The sequence below is a fragment of the Sciurus carolinensis genome, chromosome 17 (genome assembly GCF_902686445.1).
Source record: "Sciurus carolinensis chromosome 17, mSciCar1.2, whole genome shotgun sequence".
NCBI lineage: Eukaryota > Metazoa > Chordata > Mammalia > Rodentia > Sciuridae > Sciurus > Sciurus carolinensis.
Genome location: NC_062229.1, coordinates 8,454,457 through 8,475,860, shown reverse-complemented (window position 1 = coordinate 8,475,860; position 21,404 = coordinate 8,454,457).

Below are 21,404 nucleotides of genomic sequence, written 5' to 3'. Positions count from 1 at the left end.
TGAGAACTACAGAACACTAAAGAAAGAAATTAGGGGGCTGGGGAGATAGCTCAGTCGGTAGAGTGCTTGCCTTGTAAACACCAAGGCCCTGGGTTCGATCCCCAGCACCCAAAAAAAAAAAAAAAAAAAAAAAAAAAAAAAAAGAAATTAAAGGAAACCTTAGAAGAAGGAAAGATCTCCCAGGTTCTTGGATAGGAAGAATAAATATTGCCAAAGTGGCCATACTACCAAAAGTGCTATACAAATTCCATTCAATTCCAATTAAAATCCATATGATGTACCTTACAGAAATAGAGCAAGCAATTATGAAATTCATCTGGAAGAATAAAAAACCCAGAATAGCTAAAGCAATCCTTGGCAGAAAGAGTGAAGCAGGGGGTATCGCAGTACCAGATTTTAACTCTACTACAAAGCAATAGTAACAAAAACGGCATGGTATTGGTACCAAAATAGAAAGGTGGATCAATGGTACAGAATAGAGGACACGGACACAAACCCAAATAAATACAATTTTCTCATACTAGACAAAGGGGCCAAAAATATGCAATGGAGAAAAGATAGCCTCTTCAACAAATGGTGCTGGGAGAATTGGAAATCCATATGCAACAGAATGAAACTAAACCCATATCTCTCACCATGCACGAAACTAAACACAAAATGGATTAAGGATCTTAGAATCAGACCAGAGACCTTGCATCTTATAGAAGAAAAAGTAGGTCCAGAGCTTCAACATGTCGGCTTAGGACCAGACTTCCTCAACAGGACTCCCATACCACAAGAAATAAAAGCAAGAATCAATAACTGCGATAGATTCAAACTAAAAAGCTTTCTCTCAGCAATGGAAACAATCAGCAATGCAAAGAGAGAGCCTACAGAGTGGGAGAAAATCTTTGCCAATCATACTACAGATAGAGCACTAATCTCCAGAATCTATGAAGAACTCAAAGAACTCTACACCAAGAATGCAAATAATCCAATCGACAAATGGGCTAAGGAAATGCATAGACACTTCACAGAAGAAGATGTACAAGCAATCAACAAACATATGTAAAAATGTTCAACATCTCTAGTACTAAGAGAAATGCAAATCAAAACCACCCTAAGATTCCATCTCACCCCAATTAGAATGGCGATTATCAAGAATACAAGCAACAACAGGTGTTGGCGAGGATGTGGGGAGAAAGGTACACTCATACATTGCTGGTGGGGCTGCAAATTAGTGCAGTCACTCTGGAAAGCAGTGCGGAGACTCCTTAGAAAACTTGGAATAGAACCACCATTTGATCCAGGTATCCCAGTCCTTGGCCTATACCCAAAGGACTTAAAATCAGCATACTACAGAGATACAGCCACATCAATGATCATAGCTGCTCAGTTCACAATAGCCAAATTGTGGAACCAACCTATATGTCCTTCAATGATGAATGGATAAAGAAACAGTGGTATATATATATACAATGGAATATTACTAAGCCATAAAGAATAATAAAATTATGGCATTTGTAGGCAAATGGATGAAATTGGAGAATAACATGCTAAGTGAGATAAGCCAATCTCAAAAAACCAAAGGATAAATGATCTCGCTAATAAGTGGATGATGACACATAATGGGGGCTGGGAGGGGTTAGTGTTAGGGTTAGAGTTACGGTTGGGGGGGGCAAGAATGGAGGAAGGAAGGAGTGCATAGAGGGAAAAGAGGGGTGGGAGGGGTGGGGGGCAGGGAAAAAATAACAGAATGAATCAAACAACATTACCCTATGTAAATTTATGATTACACAAATGGTAACCCTTTATGCCCTTTACAGAGAAACAACATGTATCCAATTTGTTTACAATAAAAAAAAATTTCAAGCAATGAAATAGAAGAGGTCATCAAAAGCCTTCCAACAAAGAAAAGTCCGGGACCAGATGGATTCTTACCTGAGTTCTAGAAAACCTTTAAAGAAGAGCTCATTCCAATACTCCTTGAAGTATTCCATGAAATACAAGAGGAGGGAACCCTCCCAAACTCATTCTATGAAGAAAATATCACCCTGATATCAAAACCAGACAAAGACACATCAAGGAAAGAAAATTTCTGACCAATACCGTTAATGAATATCAACGCAAAAATTCTCAACAAAATTTCAGCAAATCGCATACAAAAATATATTCAAAAGATAGTGCACCATGATCAAGTGGGTTTTATCTCAGGGATGAAAGGTTGGTTCAACATCCAGAAATCAATAAATGTCATTCACCATATCAACAGATTAAAAGTTAAGAATCACATGAGTATTTCAATAGATGCAGAAAAAGCATTCGATAAAATACATCACCCCTTCATGCTCAAAACACTAGAAAAAAATGGGATAGTGGGAACATTCCTTAACATTGTAAAGGTCATCTACACTAAGCCCATGGCCAATATTATTCTAAATGGTGAAAAACTGAAAACATTCCCCCTAAAAACTGGAACAAGGCAGGGATGCCCTCTTTCACCACTTCTATTCAACCCGTCTTTGAAACTCTAGCCAGAGCAATAAGACAAACCAAAGAAATTAAACGGATATGAATAGGAAAAGAAGAAATCAATCTATCCCTGTTTGCTGATGACATGATTATATATTTAGAGGAACCAGGAAATTCCACCAGAAAACTTTTAGAACTCCTAAGTGAATTCAGTAAAGTAGCAGGTTACAAGATCAATGTTCATAAATCCAATGCATTTTTATACATAAGTGATGAATCTTTGGAAAGAATCATTAGGATAACTACCCCCTTCACAATAGCCTCGAAAAAAAAAATACTTGGGAATCAATCTCACCAAAGAGGTGAAAGACCTCTACAGTGAGAACTACAGAACACTAAAGATATAAATTAAAGAAAAACTTAGAAGATGAAAAGATCTCCTATGTTCATGGATAGGGAGAATTAATATTGTCAAAATGGCCATACTACCAAACGTGCTATACAGATTCAATGCAATTCCAATTAAAGTCCCAATGATGTACATTACAGAAATAGAGCAAGCAATTATGCAATTCATCTAGAAGAATAAGAAACCCAGAATAGCTAAAGCAATCTTTACCAGAAAGAGCGAAGGAGGGGGTATCGCAATAACAGATGTTCAACACTACTACAAAGCAATAGTAACAAAAACGGCATGGTATTGGTACCAAAATAGACAGGTAGATCAATGGTACAGAATAGAGGATGGACACAAACCCAAATAAATACAATTTTCTCATACTATACAAAGGGGCCAAAAATATGCAATGGAGAAAAGATAGCCTCTTCAACAAATGGTGCTGGGAAAACTGGAAAATCATATGCAACAGAATGATATTAAACCTCTATCTCTCACCCTGCACAAAACTCCACTGAAAATGGATCAAGGAAGTCATAATCAGACCAGAGACCATGCATCTTATAGAAGAAAAAGTAGGTCCAAATCTTCAACATGTCGGCTTAGGATCAGACTTCCTTAACAGGACTCCCATCGCACAAGAAATAAAAGCAAGAATCAACAACTGGGGTAGGTTCAAACTAAATAGCTTTCTCTCAGCAAAGGAAACTATCAGTAATGTGAAGAGAGAGCCTACAGAGTGGGAGAATATCTTTGCCACTCATACTTCAGATACAGCACTAATCTCCAGAATATATAAAGAACTCAAAAAACTCTACACCAAGAATGCAAATAATCCAATCAACGAATGGGCTAAGGAAATGAACAGACATTTCACAGAAGAAGATCTAAAAGCAATCAACAGATATATGAAAAATGTTCAAATCTCTAGTAGTAAGAGAAATTCAAATCAAACTACCATAAGTTTCCATCTCACAACAATTAGAATGGTGATTATCAAGAACACAAGCAACAATAGGTGTTGGCGAGGATGCGGGGGAAAAGGTACACTCATACATTGCTGGTGGGGTTGCAAATTAGTGTAGCCACTCTGGAAAGCAGTATGGAGATTCCTTAGGAAGATGGAATGGAACCACCATTTGACCCAGCTATCCCACTCCTTGGCCTATACCAAAAGTACTTAAAATCATCATACTGAAGAGATACAGCCACATCAATGTTCATTGTTGCTCAATTCATCATAGCCAGATTGTGGAACCAACCTAGATGCCCTTCAATTGATTAATGGATAAAGAAACTGTGGCATATATATACAATGGAATATTACTCCACCATAAAGAATGATAAAATGATGGTATTTGCAGGCAAATGGATGAAATTGGAGAATATCATGCTAAGTGAGATAAACCAATCTCAAAAAACCAAAGGACGAATGATCTCGCTGATAAGCAGATGATGACATATAATGGGGTGTGGGAGGGGTTAGCGTTAGGGTTACGGTTAGGTTTAGGGTTAGGGTTAAGGAGGGTGGGAAGAATGGAGGAAGAAAGGACTGTATAGAGGGAATAGAGGGGTGGGAGGGGTTGGGGGGAGGAAACAAATTAACAGAATGAATCAAACAACCCATTTCTTTACAATAAAAAATAATAATAAGTGAGAAAAATATTCTTTCAGTTCATGTAGAACTAATTTGATATTGGTTACATATAGTAGACAAATTATACTGTTGAAATTTGTTCCATTCTTAATTTTTATCTTTGTATTATTAAAAATTAATAAGAATCAATCAATACTTTTTATCTTTAGTCCTCTTACTTGTTCTGATTTTTTAAATGAAGGAAATATATTTAAAGGTTTAAAATTAAACATTGTTTTAGTTGGCAGATCAAATATAAAAAGTGCACATATTTATGAGGCATCAGATGATGTTTTCATGAATGTACACATTATTTAATGTTTAGGTTCAGTATACACTTCTATTCAAGTGTTTCTCTCTTTCCAAGGTGAGAACATGCAGAATCCTTCCTTTGAGTTATTCAAGGACACAGCTCATTATCATTGTTTGTAACCATCCTTCTGTGAAGTAGCACCCCATACAATTGAGCTTGTCTAAATGTAACTGAGTACCACTGATGCAACTGTCTCACACCTCACCAGTCCTTGTTCACTCAGCCTCTGATACCCACCAATCTATTCTCCCAATCTATGAGATCAACTTTTGGAAAAAATTCAACTCTCTCCAATGGTCCCAGTACTTGATCAAGGGGATCAGCCTGAAGAAGTGGTCTCAATAGATGCTGAATTCTATCCTATATCTTAAAAATGTATACACTCACAAGTCTCAGAAAAGTGATATACCTAAGAATAAAACTAAGAAATTAAAGATGTCTACAATGGAAATTATAGAACATTGAAAGAAGAAATTAAAGAAAACACAAGAAGATAGAAATGCCTCCCATGTTCATGGATAGAATTAGTATTGTTAAAATGCGATACTACCTAACATAACATACAGTTTCAATGAACTCACCATTGAAATACTAATGAATTTCTTCAAAGACCAAGATAAAAAGTCTCAAAGTCTTTTTTTGGGAGAAAAAAAGACCCAGAATACTGAAAGCAATTCTAAGCCAAAAGAGCAATGCTGGAGGCATCACAATACCTGACTTCTTTATTATACTGCAGAGCTAGAGTCACAAAAGCTGCACTTTTTCCTGGCATAAAAGCAGATATGTAGACAAATGATAGAGAATAGAAGGTACAGAGACAAACCCACATATCTACAGTCATCTGACCCCTGACAATGATGCTGAAAACATTCACTGGAGTAAAGACAGTCTTTAACAATACTGATGCTGGCAAACCTGGTTATCCATAATTAGAAGAGGAAACTAGACTCTAATTTCTCACCCTGAGCAAAAGTCAACTCAAAATGGATAAAAGACCAAGGAATTATGTTAGAAAATATGCAACTTCCAGAAGAAAACCTAGGGTCAACACACCAACACAGAGGTACAGTCAATGACTTTCTCAATAGGAATCCAAAAGCTCAGGAAATAATGCCCAGAGTGAAATAATGGGATGGTATCACATTAAATTCTGCTTAGCAAAGGTGAGAACCTACAGAATGGAACAGCATCTTTGCTAGCTACACTCCTGACAGAGGATGAATATCTACAAAGTATAAAGAACTCAAAAGACTTTACACCAAAACACCACAAATAACCCAGTTAATAAATGTGCAAATTTATTAAGCAGGTACTTCTCAAAAGATGAAATACAAACTCCCAACAAATATTTGAATGAATGTTCAACATCATTAGCAATTATGGACATTCAAATCAAATCTATGTTGAGATTTCATCTCATACTGGTCAGAATGGCAGTTCTCAAGAATATGAATAAAAATGAATGTTGGAGGGGAGGTGGAAGCAAAGGAACACTTTTACACTGTTGATGGGACTGTAAATTGTACAAACACTATGGAAATCAGTATGGATCCTCAAAAGACTAGGTATGGAGCCACCATATGACCCAGCTACACCACTCCTTCATGTTTACTCTAAAGAATTTAAGTCATCTTACTACAGGGCCCTGCATATACATGATTACAGCAGCACAATTTACAATAGCTAAACAGTGGAGGCAACATAGTTGTCCATTAATGGATGAATGGAGAAAGATAATGTGGTTCATAGACACAATGTAGTTTTATTCACCCATAGAGAAAAATATAATTATGCCATTTACAGGAAAATGGTTAGAACTTGAGACCTTTACATTAAGTGAAATAAGACAAACTCAGGAGGTAAAGGGTCATATATTTTTTTCATTCTTGGAAGGTAAACAGGAAAAAGGAAGAGAAATGTGGGGAGATCTCATCAAAATGGAAGGCATATCATAGAGCAGAAGATGAAAATGGAATGTTGTAGAAATATAAAAGACAAATGAAATGGAGAAAATCATATTGTATGCTTTTATGAATACTCAAAATAAATCCCACTATAATGTGTAATTATAATGCACATAATAAAACCAAAAAGAGAAGGAAAGAATCTCAGAATTCACTGTTCTATGTTTCTGTCATGACTGTGCACAATTTTCAAAACTCCTATGAGGAACACACACGCACACGCAGACACACACATACACAAGCATATACACTTACACAAAATCATGACCACACCTAATACACCCACACCGTCTAGAAACTCACCTGATGGCTCTCACGTCAGTCTTTGGTTGGAGTAAAAAGGATATCCGGGATATCTCAGAGTCCTGGTTCATGTTGTAAAGGGGGAAAAACCCACCCAGGACCAGGTCTCCATCTCTGAAGACAGTCGGCCTCAAATATCCTAAGCAATTCTTAACTTTCACCAGTGTTGTGTGTGCAGGCTGCAGGAGCAGGAAGAGAAGGCTCAGGAAGAACACCATGCCTGGCTCTGCCCAAACAGAGACAAAGACCTGGGCAGAGTGTGAGGTGGGAAGCTGCAGCTGGATCACGTCTACCCTCTCAGCCTCTGCAGGGAGGGTCAGTCCCTGAGTAGGGCACAGGAAATCCCCTCACTCCATGCCTTCATGCTGGGTGCAGGAGCAGCTGACCAGACCCTGCACAGCCAGGAGCAAGGGGGTTATTAAGGCAGACTTGGTGCAGAGACCTCACACTTAGTGTCCTGTGGTCAGAGCAGCTCTGGCTCCCTGTCTTTTCTCTGCTTCCCTTCAGTCCATCCAGGACCTCTGGGGAACAGTGCCCAAGGCTCTGCACCTGACACCCTGCAACTTGATGACAAATGCACTTGAAAAACATGTTTGTCACTCCTCCTGTGGGGCCTAGGATTTCATCAGGTTCCAACAGGGCATTGGGGCCCTGGGGTCCTGAGACAGTGGCTGGTGCAACCCTGTGGCCTCAGGGACCAGGGGTGGTTGTGTCAGAAGCCTGATCTGAGGAATTGGGCCAGTCTGAATGAGCTGGTGTTGGAATGAACCAAGCACCCAGGAGGCCCTTGCACATGATGCGTTAGTAGGATGGTGAGGGCGGAGGTCAGTCAGTGAAGACTTCCTGTGCAACCCCTGCAGGCCTTGACCACCACCTCTAACAGCACCATCAGGCCTCCGTGTCCTCCTGGAATAAAGGGCTTCTGATTGACAGGGCATAGGCTGGGCTGAGGACAGGATGGGAGGCTGACCTCAACCTCTTCACAGAACTGAACCTAGTGACCCCTGAGCCTGATGCTCTGAGCTCTGACTCATGAGAATCCCTGCCCCAGTCTCCTCATTTCCTGGCTTCATGTGATGCAGCCTCAAAGCCCTGCTTTTTTACACACAGCCCTCCTCTCCCCTGTCACGTTCTTCTGATGCCATTGTTTTTGGAAAAGTTTTTTGATAGTACTTTCTTATTTTTTGTTTTTATTTTAAATTGTTGTTGACCAGTATAAATGGTGTATATTTTGGTTTACAGAAGATGATTTGAGATGATATATATGTGCTTAGGAATGACTATGTCAAGCTATTTAACAGAAGCATTTCCTCCCATAATTATTATTTATGACACAAACACTGACATCTGCTCTCAGCATGTTTTAAGTGTAAAATATTTTCCACTAGCTGTCCTGAGCATGCTAGCAGATCTCCTGAACTTGTTCCTCCTGGATAATTGAAAGTTTGCTTCCTTTCCCTGTATTTCCCCAGCGCCCTCCTGCTTAGCCTCTGGCCACCACCATCTGACTCTGCTTCTGAGTTTGACTTTTATATCCCTGCATGAGTGTGGTGAGGGGTACTTGTGTTTCTCAACCTGGCTTATTTCACTGAACACAGTGTCTCCTCATTCATCATTGCTGACTACAGGTGACAGGGTCTCCTCCTTCTGTGGAGGATTAGGTGCATCCCACTTCCCAGGGCATAATGAACGTGCCTCTTCATCATGCATTATTCTGCTGATGCACACTCCAGTGGATTCTACTTCCTGGGTGTTGCACACTGTGCTGCAGTGGACGTGGGGGGATGGATGTCTCTTGGTCATAAGGATCTCACACTCTGCATGTATATACAATGTAGTGGGTGTGCTTTATCACAGGGGAGTTCTATTGTGAGATTTTTGGGAAAACACACTGTTGTTCACAATGAATGTGTTGCTTTATATTCCTCTCAGCAGTTTGGAAGAGTTATCTCTACATCTAAACTAACAGTTTCTCAACATTTGTGCTTTTGATAATAACCATAGTATGAGGAATAAGGTGACAACTTCCAATTTATTATGCATTTTTCATGATGATTGCTGTTGAATATTTGTAAATGTACCTATTGGCCCTTTCTACGTCTTGTTTTGAGAAATGTCTATTCAGGCCACTTGCCATTTTTTGCCATTGGGTTGTTTGTTTTCCTACTATTGAATTGTCTCAGTTCCTTTTCCACTTTGGGTATTAATGCCTTATTATATGTACTGTTTGCCAATCCAGTGATGTGTGCTGGGATATATTCTGTGACATATGTTGTGCATTTTCATTGCTGTTTGAACCTCTCAGACACTCCTTAAATATATCTAGATGGTACATCTGACTCTGTACTGAGGCTCTGTGGTGTGTATATATGTGGTGCAGCCTGTTGCACCCAGAGCCATGAGGAACCCAACAACAGAATCAAGCAGGAGAGAAAACGATGCTGTCAGGAAACAGAGTAACATGCAATTCAGGTGGGCACTGCAGGGGATCATGGCAATCTATGTTACAAGGAGTCATTTTTTACATAAGGAGAAGGAATATGTAGGTAGAAGGATGAAAAGTATCACATAGAAATCACATTAATCAGTAAGAGAGTCACATCATCAAGTGTTATGCACCATACTAATTACATGTGCTATACTTTTATACATCTGACAGCACAGGATAGATTTGCTTACAGACACATGAGGAACACTTCCCCCCTTGATATTCTGATAAAGTCCCTAGGTGCTAGAAATAGTTACCTCTAGTATAATCTGGTGATACTCATGTTAAAATGTGGTGCACCACTGATGAAAGGCCACAGAACTGGTTCACCCTAATCACCCATTACAGGTCTTATAGGTTTTCAATTCCTCTTTGTTCAGTTTTGGTAGGTTTTATGTGTCTAGAAATTTGTATGTTTCTTCCAGATTTTTTAATTTATTGGAATGTAGGTTTAAAAATAGCCCCTAATAACCCTGTGTATTTCAGTTATTTCTGTGGTGGTCTCTTATTTCATGTCTAGTTTTCTTAATTTGGGTCTTCTCTCCTTTTCTTCTATTGGGTGACGTTTTACCATTCTTGTTTATTTTTATTCAAAGAACCACCTCTCTGTTAAATCAATACTGCATATTGTTTATTTATTCTCTGATCAGCTCTGATCTTAATTATCTTCCTCACTTTTAATTGATTTGTTCTTATTTTTATAGAAAATTGAGATACATCTTAAGGAGGTTTATTAGGAATCTATTTTCTTTAATGTAGGCATTCATAGGTATACACTTTGCTCTTAGAAACATATTTACAGTGTGTCACTATAAACAACCTGCAGTAAAAAAGAGGGGGGATGGAGGGAGAGAAGGAGGAACTACTGGAACTTAAATGGAGCATATTATATTCTATGCATGTATGGTTATGTCAAAATGAAATTCACTATTATGTATAACTACACTATAGTAATAAAAATTTAAATTTCTTCCCTAAGTTCATCTGTGATCCCTATGACCTCCCAAAGTTGAACTAAGAGGATAAAGAAGATCTAATGAGATCAATAAAAAGCAATGGGATTGAATCAGAGTAAATAGTCCGCAAACAGAAACAACAACAATGAAGCCCAGGACGAGATGGATTTTCAAATGTGTTCTACCAGAACTTAAAAAACTCATACCAATGCTCCTCAAATTATTCCATGAAAAAGAAAGTGGACATTCCAACTTTCTCAATGGAGCCAATATCACCCTAGCACCAAATACAGACAAGGACATATGCACGGAAAGAAAGCTGTAGATCAATATCCCAGATGAAGATAGACATAAGAATCTTCAAGAAAATATTCGGAAACCATATTCATGAACATATTAATAAGATAGCACATAGTAGTGAAGTTGGCTTCATATCAGAGCTGCAATGATTGTTCATTATTTGAAGATCAATTCCTGTGTAATTCATCAAATGAATCAAATTTGGGACAAAAATCATGTGATCATCTCAATAGAGGCAAAAAATCCTTTGATAGAATTCATCAACCAGTCATGTGAAGAACACCAGTGAAACCAGGGATAGAAGGGCTTCCCTCAACACCATAAAGGCTACATTTCATAAACTCAAAGTCTACATCCTAGTAAACAGAGAAAAGCTGAAAGCATTTCCTGTCAAATCAGACCAAGTCCTAGATGTCCATCCCACCACGCTTATTCCATATAGTTCTTGAAATTCTAGGAAGAACAATCAGTCAGAAGATGGAATTCAAGCAGGTTTACAGATAATGTGATTGTGTATGTAGAAGGTCTAAAAAACTTTAGCAGAAATGTCCTCGAAATGACTAAGAGATTCATCACAATAGTAGGATACAAAATCAAAAGAATCAATAGTTTTTCTAAGCACGAATATGAAAACCACTGAAAAAGTAATGAGGAATCAGAAACCCAGGGATTAATATAATTGAAGAGGTGAAATAACTCTCCAATGAAAATGTCAGAAAGTGAGAAAAGGCATAGAGGAAGGCACTAGGAGGTGGAAGAACTACCAAGTTTGTGGACAGGCAGAATTAACATTGCTAAAGTGACCATATTAACAAAAGTGTTATTTATGTTTAATACAGTCCCCATCAAAATACTAATGACCTGTTTCTCAGAAGTAGAAGAACAGTCAAAAAATTCATATGGTACAACAAAATTCCTAGAATAGCCAAAGAAATCCTAAGGCTATAAAAACACATCTCAATGCCTGATTTCAAATTAGACCACAGAGTTGTAGTGTCAAAGACTGAGTGGCGCTGGCATTCAGACACAATGTGTACCAGTGTATGAGGGTAGAATGCACAGTGAAAAACCCACACTGAAATAGTCATCTGATCATTGACAAGGGCAGGGAAAACATGAATGGAAGAAAACACATCATTTAAAAAAAAAGCCATTGGGGAAATTTGATATCTACATGTGGAAGAAGGAAACCAGATCCCTATCATCCTGAACAAAAGTCAAATAAAAAAGGATCAAAGTACCAGTAATCAGACCAGAAACTGCAACACCTAGAAGAAAATATAGGGTCAACATTCCAATACAGAGGTGTAGGCATTGACTTCCTCAAAAGGACTCATAAAGCTCAAGAAATCATACCAAGAATTAAGAGTGGATGGCACCAAATTAAAAAGGTTGTGCACAGCACAGGAAACAAGACTGTTAAGAGAGCCCACAAAATGGGAGACTGGGAGAAAATCTTTCTTGCTACTCTCTGAGAGGGGATTAATATCCAGAATATATAGAGAACTCAAAAAATTTAACATCCCCAATAACACAATCAATAAATGAGCAAATGAACTAAACTTTTGTCAAAACAAGGTGTTAAAAATTTCAACAAATATCTGAGGACATATTCAACAACCTTAAGAACATCCTTAGCAATCAGGGAATTGCAAGGAAACTACATTGAGATTATTATTAGCAGTTCAGGATTATGTAATAATAATAAATGCTGGCAAAGACATGGGAGATAAAGGATAGTTATGTGATGTTGCTGGGCGATTGTATATGAAGACAGTCACTATGGATTTAGAGTGGTCGTTCCTCCAAAGACTAAGAATGGAACTTCATATAACCCAGTTATAGCCCTCTTCAGTGTTTTTCCAAAAGAAGTAAAGTCAGCATACTCTAGTGATGCAAGCATACCCATGCAATTCACAATAGCCAGGTTATGGAGCAAATATAGAATTGCCTAGCAACCTATGCACAGATGAGGAAAAGGTGGCATACTGAGCCAATGGAGTTTTGTTCAGCTATAAAGAAGAATGAATTATGTCATTTGGAAGAAAATGGATGGAAATAGAGAGTATCATGTTGAGTGAAACAAGCTAGACTGAGGAAAAGTTTTATCTCATAGGTGAAAGAGAGAAAAAACTTTAAGAAATGACCTCAAGAAATCAGACAGGAGATGGGTGGACACGGGTGGAGTTGAGCAAGATGTACCATGGAGTGAGGAGAGCTACTGGGGAATGGAATCTACCAAAATTGTGTCCTTGTATGTGGGAATATACCACATTGAATCCAGTCACTATGCTAATCATAATGCTGCAATGACAAGGTCATAATATTGTGATAGGCCATATATTTTCTCAAGCTGTATGCTATATCTCACTCTGGTGATTATTTCCTTTGCTATGTAGAAACTTTTCAATTTGAAGCAATCTCATTTTCATATTTATGTTTTTGGTGGATTTTGGGGTGGATCACATCCTAAATGCCTTTTCCCAGACCCATGTCATGGAGCTATACCCCCAGGTTTGACTCCAGTAAGTTTAAGTTCAGTCTTTAAATCACTTGAGTTTTTTTTGTTTGTTTGTTTAGAGTGCTTTAATTCACTTGTGCTCCCTGTCGAGCAACAAGGTCTGATGTATCTCCTCAGGGTCTACCTGAGGAGAATACAGGGCCCAGCAGGATGATGAGTGTCGATGGCAATGGAAACCCACCAGAGCCGGGAGGTCTGTCAGCGCAGGAAGCACAGCAGGAACTCATTTATTGAGGAAGTTACACAGCTTTTATGTAGGGTGGGGACTAGGTGGGAACCAATTAGCTTAAAGGTCAGCAAGACATGGGGGATTCACACAGGGGAAAGTCCCAGAGGACTAAATGGCAGCCGCGAGCTGATCACGTTCACAGAACTGCTGCTAACCAATCCCTGACAGTAGAGGGTGGAGATGAGCATGCCAAACAGGGAGTTGCTGGGTAAGAACTCAGGTTTCGGGGGAGAGTGGAAGTACGAAGAAGTCCAGGTAAACTTTGGTGGATCAGGCAGTGCCACGTATAAGGAGGAGGTTGCCACGAGGGTGCAGCCACCATTAGGGTGCGTCCCCTGCACACTTGAGTTTTATTTTTGTTTAGTGTTTAAAACAAAGATCCAAATCTGTATTTGGGTTAAAGCTTGCTCAGGGTCATTTATTAAAAGAGATTCACTGTGTGTTTTCAGTGTATTTGCTGAAACTCAGATGTCCTGCCTTTGAAGTCATGTCAGAAGGTGAGAGAGTGAATCCAGGTGTGCTTCCCTTTACAAATAAAGACCACGAAGAGGAGCCAATAGCTGTTGTTCCCCAATTGAGGGTGAAAACTGGAGTGGAGGAAGGAGGTCACAGCGACGCTGCAGCGCTTTGTGAGTTGAGGAAGAAAGCACATGGCATCCCTGTCCCATCTCTGCACTTCAGATCAATCCTGATCAAAAATGGCATTTCAACGGTGGAAGACGGGTCAGCTGGAGGACCAAGCAATACCTGCTCTGTGCTGAGACTCCAGAAGTGTTCTTGTTTAGATGTCTTTGGACTTCAGAGGATCTCAGTTCAGTTGGTAGGAGCTACTGAGGGGTCCACACTGCTGCATTTTCAAAGAGAAAGGATGCAGTTCATGTTGCACCCTCTGCTAGCTAAGCCCTGTGCAACAGTGTCCACTTAGGACCTCCCTGACCGATGATGTAGGAAGCATCCACAGGGCTTTTTCCCTCTAGCTTGGGCTTCAGACTACTCAATTTCAACCTTGCAAAGTATGTGAGGAGGACTGCCATACCTCCTGCATTACGCAGGTGACCTGTCCAGACACTTGCAGCCCATGAACAGCATACCAGAAGTTCACCTTGAGGAGCTTAGCATTCTGTGGCCCAGTGAGAAACTCCTTCACTGAGTTCATGCACTCATGGCCCAGAAAGCTTTATACCATCTTCCAACCATCCCTTAGTCTCATTGATCTTCCTGGCAGCTCTGCTGACCCACCTATGGCCTCCATAGCACCTGAGAAGCATACTCCACATGATTTGGTCTGAAAATGTGCCAAGAAGCAGCTGGGAGGACATTTCTCTCCCTCTTGTGTCATATGCAAGTAGCTAACCAGCTTGATCTCAGCTACTTGGCCTCCGGAACCTCCATGAGGACAAACTCACAGTACTCGGGCACTGAATGGAGCCTGCCTGTGCCATGGGCTCATCTCTGCCAATCCACAGGCCTCAGACACCTCAATCAAGACATCCTGCCTCTACTTTCTCACACTGTGTACTTAATGTGCCCAGGCCTGCTAGAGTGAGCTCAACCAAGTGATCCACCCAAACTGACAGCAACCTGCACCTGGAGATGTAAATGTCACACCATGGGTTGCCACCATGTCCAGGAAACTACATCCCAACCCATAAAATAATCACACAAACCACGTCAGTTGGGACTAGTGAGTCACCACAGGCATAGCTAATGTTGGTCACTATTGGGGAAGGTACCTGGGGACAGCACTACTGTGCTCACATGGAACCAAGTACAACTTAGTCCACCCAACTGAAACCTCAGATCACAAGTACAGGATGGACTTTTACTACAACAGTCATTATATAAAACTGGGAGAATAGATGGTTATAGTGGTGCACACTGTAATCTCAGAACATGGGAGGCTTAACAGGAGGATTACTAATTTGATTCCAGATTCAGAAACTTGGTGAGGCCCTAAGCAACTTAAGGCAAACCTGCCTTAAAATAAAAAATAAAAAAGGGCAGGGATATGGTTCAGTGTTTAGGCACCATGGGTTTAATTCCTGATACAAAAAAAAAAATTAGTAGATGTAATTGGTACATTAGACACACAAATACATTTTTAGGAACAAAATCAAGAAAAACCAAGGTACCATGACAATAACTTTCTAGCAACATATTCTTTAGAAAGGGGTATGAATGAATTGCTTGAGAAAATAAGCAAAATACTATTTTTAAGAAAAAACAATGAAATATGAGAGATCATCCACAATTCAATCACAAGATTGAAACAATACATCATTTGAATGGAAATGGAGAAAAGAGATATGTCATAAAAAGCAGCAAACTAAAATATTGGAACTGGAAAAACTCAATGAAATCAAATATATAGTTAAGAACCACAACAGAAGAGTATAAGAAGCAGAACAATGAATATCTCAACTACAAGATAGGTCATTTGAAATTACCCGGTCAGAATTTTAAAAAAAAATTTTTAAACAAAGAAAACTGAAGAGAGCCAATGAGAGTTTGGGGACAACATTTGGTGAACAATGAGCTTTTTGGAATGATAACAGAGGAAAGTCACAGTGTAACTATATTTTTATAATAATGACTGAAAGTCTTCCAAATTTGGGGGAAAATATAGACATCCAAGTCAAAGATGCTCAATGGACCTTAATTATCTTTGACCAACAAGGGTCCTGTCTCAGGCATCCTACTGCCAAATGGTCAAAAATTGAAAACAAAGGGAGAATTTTCAAAACATCAAAAGGAAAGTTTCAAGACACATAAAAGGGAATCTCTAGTAGACTAACAGCAGATTCTCAGCAGAAACATGACAAGCCAGGAGAGAGTAGAATGATGCATTCAGGATCCTGAATGACATAAACTTCCAACCAAGAATACTATACCCCACAAACTGTGCTTTAGAAATGAAGGAAAAATGCTATCTCGCCAAGACAAGCAGGTACTGGAAGAAATCATCACTGCAAAATAGCCTCAGAAGAAATGCTTCAGGTAATACTGAATCTAGAAGCAAAAGTAAGAAATTATCATCATGAAAACACAAGAAATTACAAAGGTCCTTACTAGAGAAGATTCAGAAAAATGAAAGAGAAACATCAAAATTTCTTAATTCACAATTCACAAAGATGAACCACAAGAGAGGAAGAGGAGACCAAAGCACACAAGAAAAGTGAAAAAAATAACAAAATATCAGAAGTCATTTCATATCAATAATAATCCAGAGTATGAATGGATTACACTCTCCAATTAAATTCTGAACACAATCCTTGTGATCATCTCAACAGGTGCACAAAAACCATTTGATAAAAGCCCTCAGCAGATTGGATACAGAGGAGTGTTCCTCAATTAAATCAAGGCTATGTATGAAGAAGAGAAAGAAGAGTGTTCATCACCCTGAGGGATTGCATGGTTCATTTTGACCCTCTTCCCTCTGTCCCAGCACTCGAAATCACTGTTGCTCAGATTCCTGTCACACTAGTTGATTTCATCTGTTCTTAACATTCACACACAAGGGACCCTACCACATGCTCTCCTAGTGTCTGCTTTCTCTCTCAACATGGTGATTTTGGAAGTCACCTCTTTCATGTACATAAATAATACTGTTCCTGTCCATTGCTGAGGGGCATTCCATTACCCCGTATACCATGATGTTGTTTTATACCCTCCTGCTCATGGACATTTCGGTTATTTCCAAATTTCTGCTATCTTGAAGATTTTATGATCCTTGTAATAGAAACCTTTTGTGGTTATATTCTTTCATGATTCTTGATCATATGGTAAGTCAATGATGAACTTAAAAAATAAAAGACATGTATATTGATTTTCAAAGACTGCTATTTCCTTCATATCATTAACACCAGTTGGTATTTTCAATTCTCTGTGTGTTAGCCCATTTTGTGTTGCTTTAACACAAAACCTGAAACTGGGTCATAAGTAAAAGGAAAGGATCACTTAGTTCACACATCTGGAGGCTGAAAGCCCAAAGTGAGATTGCTCATCTGAGGGCCTCATGGTGTGTAATAACGTGCTGAATAATGTATGGTCATGGATGCATATGATATGAAAAGAAAACGTGGCCACAGTCAAAGGACAAGATATGAGGGGCATTGCTTGGTAATGACTCATTCCCATGGTGGGAAGTGCAGGCCTGTGAAAAGGGAATGTTCCACAAATGTTGTTCACATGGTGCTGCTGAGAGGTAGTAGAACATTAGGAAGTGGAACAAAACTGGAGGGAGGAGGTAACTGGAGGCTTCCCCTGGAAGTGTCCATTTGTCTCAGGTCCATCACCCATGCCCTCTTGACTCCCAGTCACCATAAGGACAGCAGCTTTACTCTACCATAATTCTGCCTGTAGTTCTGTTTGACCACATGCCCAGAGATAATGGAGCCTGTCATTCATGGACAGAAAGCTCTCCAAAATAAATTGCTCCTCTTTCAATTATCTTTGCTCAGGTAGAATGTCACAGTGTCGAAATCTTGGTAACAGCAAGTAGGTACGACTGGGGTTGTTGCCATGACTATCTGACCATGTACCTTGAAAGATGCAGAAAATGATCGTATTTGAAAATGTTTTATTTCCAAACTTTTTCCATAAACCATTTGAAGTTGCAGAATAGAAAAGGGCTAGAATATTGTGGATAAAACTTAAGAGATGTTTCTGGTGTGAGCTTGGATGAGCTGAATGCTGACCACAATGTCACAGTAAAGACTATGCCTAGGAGATTTTAGATGGAAATGAGGACTGTCTTGAGGATTAGACTAGAGGCCATTTGTGTTAGATTCTGGCAAGGAACTTGTCTACATTGTACCCATGTCCTGAGACTCTGTGAAGCTGAGCTTAGGAGTTTTAGACTGAAGATTATGGCAGAAGAAAAGTCAAGGAAGAACAGCATTCAGGCAGTGGCTTGGGAGTTTCTGGTTGCTTTTAGCCAAATTTACACTAAGAATTGGAAGCAAAGCAGATGAGAAAGATCTGAAGCACTTGCAGTTTGGCCAGAAAAGGACCACATGTAAGGTGGAGGTCAGGTAGGGTGTGGTTTCAAAGATTAGCGCCATTGAAAAGAAGCTGAGATCTTTGCACTGGGACAATAGGGAAGATACCATGAGGGCATCTCAGTACTGATCTCTGTACCCGTTAACTACAGGCTCTAGGATATCAATGAGTGACCTATCTGAATGACTTTGCTGTAGGAAGAGAGAGTCCTGCCCCCACAGAGTCACCTAGGAATTTGTTTTCCCAGGAATCATTTCACCATGTTCCGCCATGCAGTTACCAGAGGATGCTTATCGCTGGTCTGAGAGGACCAGGTCACTGCTCCTTTTACCAACAAATCTTGACAGTATCCACATGTTGCTTGTTTTGAAGACATTAGGAATGAGAGTATTATGGTCAATCGAACCTTTTATCTAGACCTCAAGAAAGGCCAGGGAGGCCAGGCAAATTGTTGCAGGGTAGGAATTCCTGCAGGGAATTCATACATCATCCTGAGAGGGTGATGCATACAGATGTGCGTGAGCTAATACTAAAGAGGAGATCCCAGGGAGTTAAGAGATACCAGGAATGTGGAACTGCTGCTGAGAAAAATTACAGAAGACAAGCAGAGCTAGGTCAAGGGAATGACCACATGAGTTTCAGCCAGAAAGTCTATAGGGTCAGAGCTACCCAAGACCTTTGAGTTCAACATCCCACCACCACATGCTCTGGATGCCAGAATTGCAGGGAAAGGATTGGATGTTTGCTCTGCTGACTTTTGGCCTTGTTCTGGGCTAATTCTAATTGGTATTGTGTGGTTTCCATTAGGAATGGAATGTTTATCACATGCCATCGTATGTTGGAGATATGCACCTTCTAAAAATGCTTTAGGGGCTCACAGCTAAAGTTTGTTTTGAGTCTCAGAGCAGTCTTTGGATTTGGACATTTGAACAATGCTGGAATGTTAAGACTATGGGGAGACTCTGCATGATGGACTGAATGCAAATGTTCAGAATGTGATGGGCATGAGTGTTTTGGGTCCAGGGGCAGAGAACTGTGTTTGAGATGTTGAAAATCCCTGTGGCCTCCTGTGTTGAAGGCTGGTTCTCAGCTGGTGGTGCTATGGAGAGGTCAGGGAACTCTGGATGCTGGAGCAGTTGGAGAATGTAATGAGTGGTGGCATGTCTGTGAGGGCATATCTTGTCACCAGATCCATTTTCCTTCCTGCCTGCTGTGAGATAAACAGCTGAGTCCCTGCCACATCTTTCTGCCTCATCACAGGGAAAATGGCACTAGATGACCCTGGGTTGATACTTATTGGACCTGAGCAAAAATAAGTTACACCTCCTTTACGTCTCTTTTCTCAGGAAATTTGTCTCACTGAGGAAAAGTTGGTTATTCCATTGCCTTAATTCATTCATGAGGGCTGTGACACCCTGTCCCAAGTGTTCCTCATGAAGTGCCATCAAACACGGCCCCATTAAAGACCAGGCTTCCAATATATGAGTACAATCCAAGTAGAGTTCACTGTTACCTCTTCTAGGACATCAAAAGACATGTCTCAAGTTTGATTTAAAGATTTTCAACAACTCTTATGTGTTTTGGCCATTTTTGTGTCATTTTTCATAAAATTTTCAAGCCTAAAATCCACCTAGGAATCCAATGTTTACTGGTCCACATGAGTCATTTTCAGTTTCCTGTATTGAGATTCTTTTCTCCTGAATTGTGAACCACTTGCTCTTTTCCATCTCTTCTTTGTTGTCTTTTACCTTCTTTCCAATGTGCAAAGATTCAGGAGTGGGAATTGTCTTTTCTCCTTCTTTCTGGTACTGGGGTGTGAACCCACGGGCATTCCACCACTGATCCACATCTCAGACTTTTTATTGTTTTAAATTTCATACAAGGTTTTGCTAAATTGCCGAGGCTGGCCTCTCAATGAGATCTTCTGCCTCAGTCAACCACATCTCTGGACGTACAGGTGTGTTCCACCATGCTGAAATCCAATTATCATTTTTGTGTGAAACACAAAGGCAACATGTGTGGAGCACAATGTGATGCCCTTCAGGGCCATTCCACATGTGGTGTGAATATTGTGGATAAGTCCTCCAAGATTAACATGGGTACTGTGGATAATTACAGCTCTCTCCCAAAGATTATTATTCTCTTCTTACTCTTTTAATAACCAGGTATGTGGGTGTGAATTACTTTTTCTCACTGTAGCAACCCTGGAGTTTAGGTGTGGTTAATCACAGTGGTTGGTCCAGACATGAGGACTCTTCTCCTTATCTGATACCCTTCTGCCTGGTGCAGTGAAGAGATCCTAAATGAGCATGTGATTGAATGGGCACAAGAAGGACAATGAATTTTCTGCTTGGGGCATGGAACGCTGCAATTTATAGATATGAATATATTCTCATTTTGTTGACTCAATTTATGTTTGAGTTTCCATTACTTATAATTAATATAAACTGGATGTTCTCACTTAAATGTATGATATTGTTTATGGGGCATCACTGGATCTGTCTTTGTTCCAAACCTACAGAGAAAGCTGTCATGTCTATCCAACTGCTACTTCACTACCTATCTAACCTGTTCAGTCTCATGTCTATTTTTTCCCACTACTTTACCCTCCCCATTTGTCATTCTGTCCACCTCCCCTCTTTCCTGAATCCTCAAGGCATTGGTTTATGAACTCGTCTCATACTTTGTCCACAGGAGATACTTTTGCCAAGAGAGAAGAAACACTCTTTTGAATAGGTATTCCTAAAAATCCAAAAGGGATGGTACAACAAATGGAAATGACAATCGATTTATTCACAATGGGTGTAAACATGTGCATAAAAAATAGATCATCTCATGAAGAAAC